Here is a 9,568-nt window from a genome sequence, read left to right on the forward strand (position 1 = left end):
GGGTGGAAAATGAGAGAAAAAATGTGAGGAAAATTTTGTACTATTCATGAAATTTTTATTTTATTTTCTCTTTCTCTTTCAATCATACAATAGAAGGAAATTTTTTTAATTTTTCTTTCTTTTCCATGACTTTTGTAATGTCTCAAACTTTGTTCAATAGAAAGAAGTATATTAATGCAATAGTTTTTTAGTACAATACTATTATTCAATTATATTCATGCAGTGGTTTTCGCAAAAAAAAATATGGCAGAATTTTTTTGATTTCTCAATTTTGAAAACTATTGCCACTATTTTTTTGATTAATCTCGATTAATTAACACATGTCAGACACAAGTTAATTTTTATTTTTTTTTACCAGAACTTATTCTTTCATATTAGTCAATCTTGCATATTTTTTTCCATATTATACAATCTTGCGATAGGAATTCGTTTATGGAACTTATTAAGTTTTTTTTTTAACGTTAGTGTAGTATTAAGTTTTTTTTATAGTTTTTCAGAACTTATCCTTTCATATTAGATACCTCGGAAAATTTCAAAATGGCACCTGAACTTTCGTTCCAATGTCACAAAAACACCTAAACTTCACTTTATATCAATTAAATACATAGACTTCCAAAATCCCCAAATTAAGACACCTGCCTTTATTTTCCGTCCAATTTGTCAACAAACGTGATGACGTGGCATTTTTCTCCCGTTAATTGCCCCATTGGCACACAACACTCAATCATTGCAAAGCACACGATCAAAATCCCCTTTTTTCTCTCTCTCCACGCCCCCGTCCCTCTTTCACCAGAACTCATTTTTCTACACGCCTCCCTCACTCTGGTTAATCAATTCCATTTCAACAGCCAAACTTGTTTCTCTTCCACAAATTATTTTCCTCTTCTTTTTTCCCAATTTGTTCCACAAAAAACAAAATCCACCAAAACCCAGGAACAGAAAAACCACAAAAAGTATCACAACTATCCAAATCAAAATTTTTCTCTGGTTATTACTAGAACTGGAGGAATTGGACAAATTGAAACTGAAGAAACACTGAGCCGTACCGTGACTAGCAGGGTCAAACCGGTTGGCGAAGGCAGCAGTGTAAATCGACGGGTACACGGTGCAATCAGAGAAGTTCCCGATGGATCCTTCGGTCAGGTAGTATGCCGAAGGCTCGTGGTAGACGACGCACATGGTGCGCTGTTGTACAGTGACTGGCATTTGGTGGTGATGTACAGAGAAAGAGAGAGTGAGAGAGGCAATGGAGTTAACCGCTGCTACAGGAGCCTCAGAGGAGGAGTAGAAGTGGAGGGGAGGAGGGAGGATCAGAGAGGGGTGGCTGAAAGAGGGCAGGAGGCGTGGAGAGAGAGAGAGAGAGAGAGAGAGAGAGAAAGAGAGAGAGAGAGAGAGAGAGAGAGAATAAGGGTTTACCAAAAAAGAGAGAATAGGGGTTTACCAAAAGAGAGAGAGAGAGAAGAGGGGATTGTCTGCAATGAGTTTACTTCATAACATGTCTAGTGGGCCCATTTAACACCTGAAAATGTGCTACATCAACAGATTTGTGAAGGAAATGGATGGAGGCTAACGCCAGGTGTCTTAATTTGGGGATTTTGAAAGTCTAGGTATTTAATTGATATAAAATGAAATTTAGGTGTTTTTGTGACATTGGAGCAAAAGTTCAAGTGTCATTTTGAAATTTTTCTTAGTTACCATGTACTGATCAAGAGTTGCAATATAATCTGATTGGCTTGGTTTATTAATTTGTAGCATTTGCAAATGCAGCTCTTATGCAACGACTTGTCGACATGGATAACGCGACTATTTTTTGCCAAGTAAGATGTTCTATTAATTTTGTAATTAAATTTTTTTTTTCATATGATTTCCCAATAACACAGATTAGTTACTCAACAGGTGGACAAGGATTTGAGGAAAACGGTAACCAAGTTTTCATGTTCTATTTTAATAGGGAAAATTTTAAAATCAACTTAATGGGCTGACAATAATAAGTATGTGAATGTATATTAAAAGGTGCAAAAAGTACACAAAATTACGTGTTTTCTTTGTTTTCTAGTGTACTTATTGTCAGCCCAATGGGCTGACAATAGCAAAACCGTTTTAATAGATACTACAGTTTTGTAACAAAAAACAGGTCTTCACAAGAGGTGGAAAAGGCTTCAAGCTACATGAAAAATTGGGGATTGAAAAATTATTTATTCTTTATTTGTCTATTAAATTAACCATGTCAATAGATATGCTGATTTATTATTTTTCGCACAGTTAAATTTATGACAGGAGTTGATCTATTGCACACGAGTTCAGTGTTTATTTGAGATCGAAATATTGCACGCGAGTTCAGCATTTATTTGGGGATGATATGTGGCACACGAGCTAGTTCAGCATTTATTTGCAGTGGCTGATTGTTCGCAATTCAGTTATTGTTTACTTGTGCTGATTGTTCGCGCCGTGCCTTCAGGCACGAGCTTTCGCTAGTACTTTCATAAATAGAAATCCTATATGCTCCGTTCAGTTGTCAGGAATGTTGTACCGGATAGTTATTCTCAGGAAAAGTTAAGTAAAGTGAAATAAAGGGTAAAGAAATCTATTTTCCTGTGAGTGTTCATTTGACAATTTTTTTTGCAGGAAAACTAAAGTTTAGTGGTTCATTTGCCGGGAAAAGACACTTATGAGAAACTTCTTTATTTTTATTCTCATGGCTAATTTTAAATAAAAGTAACTTTGAGAGCTAAATAATAGGCTATTATATTTCAAAAATTAACGCATACGGAAAATGTATTTTATCTAATGCAAAGCCTTAGCATGAAATAAAAAAATCAACTTGCAATTCCATATTCAATTTGCCATATTCTGAATGGTCATGCAAATCTCCCATTTAAATTGACATTCTTTGATAATCAACCGTACATATGAAGTTTAAAAAATAAGTAGATGATAACTAAATAAATAAATAAACACTAAACAACCGTGTCCCTTGTAGGCTGTATATTCGCTTAGCCTTTTTTTTTCTATTTCAAGCTGGTTTATCCAAAAAAAACTAAATAAATAAATATTAAACAATCGTGCTTGATTAGTTGCCGATGCAAAAACTCACTGAAAATTAGTTAATACAAAACAAAATTGAAGACCAATGACAAGATAAATAAATACTTCCAAAAAAAATAAACTACCAATTTTTTTCTAAATTATCTCAGAAAGCACGGTAGTAGTCGAAATTGTTGTTGCTTACGTAAATCTCAAAGTGTTTTTCTAAGAACCTAATTCGTATTTTTTGGTATTTGCGTCATTCACTTTTATTCTTACCCGCCAATTATTTTGGCCCCACAATAGAGAACTTTTCCCATGACGCAAAATCCTATACTTTTAGCCAGATCAATTTTGCAAGAAAGTAAATCTTGCAAGAAAACTTAAAAACGAGTTTCCCACTACTTTTCTGCCAACTGAACACTACAAAATTTATGGGAAAGTTGATTTTCCCATTCTTTCATGTACTTTCCTGGCAACTAAACGGAACCATATGGAATAGGAATAGGTTTTCATATACAGAAATTTAGGGTAATTCTTAAGATGGTACTTGGAGGGGAAAAACATGGAAAGATGAGGCAAAATATTTACCATCCCTTAGAGCATCCCCCAATGATCTAATCAAAATTGGGTAACCAAAACTTGTCAAATCATCTTTTGGTTATCCATTTAGTAGCTAATCAAACTTAGCAATGTAGTCTCACAATGGTTCACTTTTGGCCTAATCAAACATATAGAGTACTATTCACTTTATTTTTATTCTTACAATGAATGTAACTTTAAATATGTACATTTATTTTCCAAAAAATTAGTATCATTTAAAAGATCTTCACAATACCTTTAAAATGAGATCCATAATGAATATGTTTTATTAAAATTTAAAAAATTAATAATCCAAATTTTGGAGGGAAAGTGAAAAACTTTTGAATCTTGAAGTTATTATTTGAAAAATAGAGAGAGAATGTGTTGATGGAAAGAGAGAGAAGGCACATGAGTGGGGTCTACTAGATTTGATTATTAACAAAAGGTTGTTAATTTTGATTATCCAAAGGCCAAAATTTAGTTATTGGTTAAGAGGTTGATAACTTTGGTTATTCCATTGTCGGACATTTTTTGGGCAAACATTGCTAATTTTGCTTATTCTTGTATTTTGGTTAGGCCATTGGGATGCTCTTATTCATACATCAACTCAAATTTGAATGAAATTTTTTGTCAAAAGCTCTATTTGGATTTGTCATCTCCAATACTATACCCATTTTTTCAAACGCGGCATAAAAGGGACCTGAAATTCAGAAATCTGTTCGCCTATTTCGCCACAAATTTCCTAATTTAGTAAGGGCATTAATATCTATCATACCTCAATCAATATTCAAATATGTTTCATTTTTAGCCAATAAACAAACACAACTAACAAAATATCGTATGAAAATCAATGAGCATGCTAATCGTGCGTAGTACGTAGCTTTGCCACTAGTTTTTCACTCAAATCTAGTGGTTTAGTCTTTTCCTCCAAAATTTGGACCAAAATGGTACATTAGTAAATATTGAAGAGTTAAAAAAGGTGTTGAAAAAAAGGATATAGATTTGAGTCCAAATTTGGGTGAGAAAAGTAGTAGAACTCAAAATGGGTAAGAATTTTTTTTTGTGTGGAAGTGTTAGAAATGCATTGATAATGATAAAAAAAAAAAAAAAGGAGTACAATGTGTTGTCTCCAAAAGGGCTATCCTCGAGGGATAGAAGGCGCCGACGACAGGCGAAGACCGACTTACAAAGGCTTAAAGAACAGTGCACAAAACACTGGTCCGCAAAGAAAATTGGTATGGCATTATTTGAGATGAAATTTTAAGTTTTGTATTCAACTTTTGAGTTTGAGTAGGAAAATGGGTAGGAATTAAAGTTGCTCTAGTTTAAGAAATATTTTAGAAATGAGTTTAAATTTTGTCCGGACCAGCCAGTAAAGGGGGCTGTCCAGACAGCTCCCCTATGGGCCCTCTTCGCATATTTTTTTTAAATGCGATCTGTGCATCTTGTAGGACTCACAAAAAATGTATCTTCGCAAAAAATCAATTTTTCCGGACATCGATAGGTATGTCAAAAGTTGAATTTTAGACGAAAAAATGGATGACCTTGATCTGTCAACTGTTTTTTAAGTTAAATTGTTCGTGGCTGTCCATTTTTCGTCTAAAACTCAATTTTTGACATACCTATCGATGTTTGAACAAGCTAATTTTTTGCATAGATTAACTATTTTGCGGGTCCTGCAAGATGCACGGTTCGGATTGTCAAAAAAACGAGCCAAAACCAACCCCCCCCTCCAGAAAGAATTTCTTCCCAATTTCTGAGGAGTTTAAATTCTTCCGGATGATCCGGTAAAGGGGGCTGTCGGGACAGCACCTATGGGCCCCCTCGCGTGTTTTTTTTTAAAAATTTAAACCGTGTATCTTGCACGGCCCGCAAAATAATGTATATATACAAAAAAATTAGCTTGTCCGGATATCGACACATATGTCACAAGTTGAGTTTTAGAAGAACAAAAAATTGACAGCCATGAACAGTGTAACTTAAAAACAGTTGACAGATCCAGGCTATCCATTTTTTCGTCTAATACTCAACTTTTGACATACTTATCGATGTCTAAACAAACTGATTTTTTGTATACATACATTATATTACAGGTCCTACAAGAAGCATGGTTTTGATTTTCTAAAAAAATGCGTGAAGAGGCCAATGGATGTCCGGACAGTCCCTTAACGGAGCATACGGAGAGAATTTAAACTCAAAGAAATTATCTATTTTAGATTACCACATCATTGATTATTGAGAGCGTTCTGAAATTCAAAACAACTGAGAAAAGAAACCAATTAAGAAACGGAAATCCTTTGATCTGTTGGAATTGGGATTCCTTATAAGAAACGCAAATTCAAAACAACTGAGAAAAGAAACCAAGTAGGATAAATTTTTGTTTATAGTTAGTAGAAATTGGTGCCCCCACCCTTGAGATTTCCTGGATCCGTCCCTGCGTGAAAGCGTCACTTCTTAACATTCATGAGATATTGAGAATGCCTTCAGAGCGTGCATGTATAATAGTTAGTAGACTTTTAAGTTAAGAATTAATTGTTGTGTATGATGTTTTTGCCAGTTATCTATAAGTATAGGTGAGAGTCATGGTTAACAATAAACAAATTTTTGTAGCAATGAATAAGGAGAAATATATATTATAGTGTATTTATTTATAAAAAAAACTGTCAAGAAATAAAACAAGGGTGTCTTATTAACTTGTTCAAAACAACTGAGAAAAGAAACCAATTAGGAAGCGGAAATCCTTTGATCTGTTGGAATTGGGATTCCTTATAGGACACGGAAATCTCTCTATGACGGTTTTTCACTTCATCAACATCCTATATCCTATATATTATATCAAAAATGCTAGAGACACGTCGAATTCGGCACACCTTAGCCACACCCCCCCCCCCCCCCCCCCCCCCACATACAGGTGGGACCCACTGAAACGGGGCTCCACCTGTATGTGACCACCCCAACCAAACACACCTTAGAAATTAGATTCTCATGGGCAGATTTCTGGCGACTGGAACGGTCTCCGGCGAAGCTCCGACGAAGATGTCTCGTCTCCTGCGACTAAATACTCTCCCCTATCTCCGGTGACCTAACTCTCTCTGTCTCTCATCTCCGTGCAGCGACTGCACAGCACTTCCGGTAGCCCGCACACGCTCTCTTTTCTCACAGAATCGCACCAAATTGGCGAGAAACCAAAACGGGGGTTGGGGTTCTCGTCTCCCTCCCTCCGTTTCTCACCCTCTCTCGCCTGGTAGACCATCCGAACGCCAGAGGGATTCTGCTCTCTCTCGATCTCCTTTCCCTTCTCCCGAAGTCGCCTCATCCAAACGAGGTGTTAAGGATGAAGAAGAGTAGGCCTTATACGAAGAAAAGGAATATAACGGACGAGGACGTTACCGAGTACATGGCTAAAAGAGATGCAAAAAAATTGAAGGTAGTGTCCGATCAGCCTCTTCAGCATGCCAGTGCTTATTGTGACATCACTGAGGGTATCATAGCCGAAGACAAACCGAAGACTGAGAAGATCATGACTATCTATCTAACCAAGAAGGAGAAGAAGAAACTCCGTAAGCAGTGGCGTCAGCTTAGGCCAAAGCAGAGGCAGGAATGATTAGCCAAGGCCTGGTAGAACCCCCAAAACCAAAAGTCAAAATGAGCAATCTTATGAAGGTTTTTGGCTCTGAGGCGACTCAAGAACCCACAAGGCTCGAAATGGAAATCAGGAGTGCAGCTGTCGAGCACGAACAAGCCCACATAGACAGGAACATTGCACGGAAGCTTACTCCGGATGAGCGACGAGAAAAGAAAGTGAGGAAGCTCTTTGGTTAGGTCCAATGGTTGGGTAAGTTGGTTTGCTGTACTGCTAGTTATTTGATGCTAGCCAGCTAGGCTTATATGAGGGAGGTAAACAACTAATACTAGCTTATTCTTAGCAAAATAATGCCTTTTTCAGGTAGTTGTATTCCGTTCTGGACCAATCTAATCTAGGGCCAGATTAAAATTTTGGATTTTCAACCCAGTTTGATGCTATATGTATAGTCATTCCAATGTTTTTAACTCTTAGGATGCGTTTGGTTGGATTGAATAGAATGCAAATTGGAATGAAATTAAGAATGAAATAGAATTGGAACTGGAATGAGGATTCCCATTCTCATGTTTGGTTATGGATAGGAATTGGGGCTGGATGTTTGGTATGCTAGAATCAGATCTCAATGGAATGAAAATTGATAAATACCCATATTAAGCTAAATTATGCACATCTCCCAACAATAAAATATCACATAGAAGGTGTTACTAATTCAAATCTACTAGAAGGTGCTAAAATATGAGAATTCCCAACACTTCAATTTTAAAATCCAATGTATCTTCTAGAAAAAAAAAATCAAATTAAAATAAATACACCAAGTAGTTCACTCCAAATCTCCCATAAGCAAAGTCTTCACAAAAACTTCTTTCTCCTCATCTTTCAAGGTAAAGAAACAAGCAGTCATCGCCTGATCATGAGCTATAGCAAGCAAGGCTTTATGGCGTTGAAGCACAGATATCTTTGAAAGCTTCAGAAGCCCGTCATTTATTTGGTCCCTCTTTTGAGCAATATCAAGATCGACACCAAGAGCTTGACTGAACTTATTAGTTGCTTCTTCAATTTTCAGCATGTCAAAGTGTGGAAAACTCCTATTCCTCCAATTAGCTGCATCCTGATGGCTCTGAATCAACATGAAATAAGATAGAAACTCTTCAGTGCTACGTAAAAATCTAGTAGGGATGGGTTGAACTACTGGTTTTTTACTTCCTAAGAATATGAATGTAAGGGACAAACTTGTGAAACTAGCATACGAATAAAATTGCAACTAAGAAACAGCAAACATAATGTCAAGAGGCACACCTACAACATTTGTGATGCTGCACACGAACATAACTAACGTATAGGATGACCCCAACTCCTGTATTACAGCTCCTAGTCGAATTGGCGAGTCCAATACAAACCTACTAGCTAAAATCTGAATGCATGGAACCAGAACTAGCAACCGGATGAAGTTGCAACTAACAAACAGCAAATTAAAAGCACGGCAAGCCTACTATTGTTCTTGTAAAACACAAATGCAATCTGCCACTGCAGAAAGGGCATCAATTTAGAAACCAATGGCATAAAGAACAGAACTGCTCCTGCAGAAAGGGCATCAATTTAGAAAGTAGGAATGTGTAAATGTGTTACCAAATCTGTCCAGTTCAAGAACTAGATTATAAGGCACTTTGTTATCTTTGGGATTTCACCTCATTTCTCTCTTGCGGTCTGCAATATCAATAGTCTATGAAAGCCTTCCTCAGATAGGTACAAGACTAAAATCAATTTCACAGTTAGCAAATGGTGATCTAAACCAATACCTGTCTACAAGTACAGAAACTGAACCACAATCTTTCATTTACGGGTTCAAGCACACAGGATTCAGAGCCTAATACATGCAACCAGCCTACAACATGCACTCATGCAGTTAAAACCTATATCAATCAGTGCATGAAAACAGCTTAAAACCTATCAAAATATAAAGCAACATAATCAATTAATGACAGATGAGGAAAAAAATCTATTGACCGTTGTGCATGAAAACAGGTTAAAACCTATCAATCAATGCTGACTACTAGCAACTGGCCAACGATACGAATTGTTCGGCATCACACATAGTACAATAGTTCTGAAATAAACCATACACATCGTACTGGTTTAGCTGCTTGTATGCACAAATCTAGCACAAACATAATGGAGGGGGGGCGGGGCGGCTACATGGCAAATGAGAATATCATCATTTCAATTATACGCACATACCCCAATGCCCATTCTAAAATGGGGGTTGGAATTAATTTTGAGCCAAATTTTGTCCTGGGATTGGAAGAATCCCATCCCTACCAAACCAATCCTGCAACCAGGCATGCTTTTCATACACTATGCTATCCTTCCCAAACTGGCTAT

Source organism: Rhododendron vialii, chromosome 10a, assembly GCF_030253575.1.
Source record: "Rhododendron vialii isolate Sample 1 chromosome 10a, ASM3025357v1".
Classification (NCBI taxonomy): domain Eukaryota; kingdom Viridiplantae; phylum Streptophyta; class Magnoliopsida; order Ericales; family Ericaceae; genus Rhododendron; species Rhododendron vialii.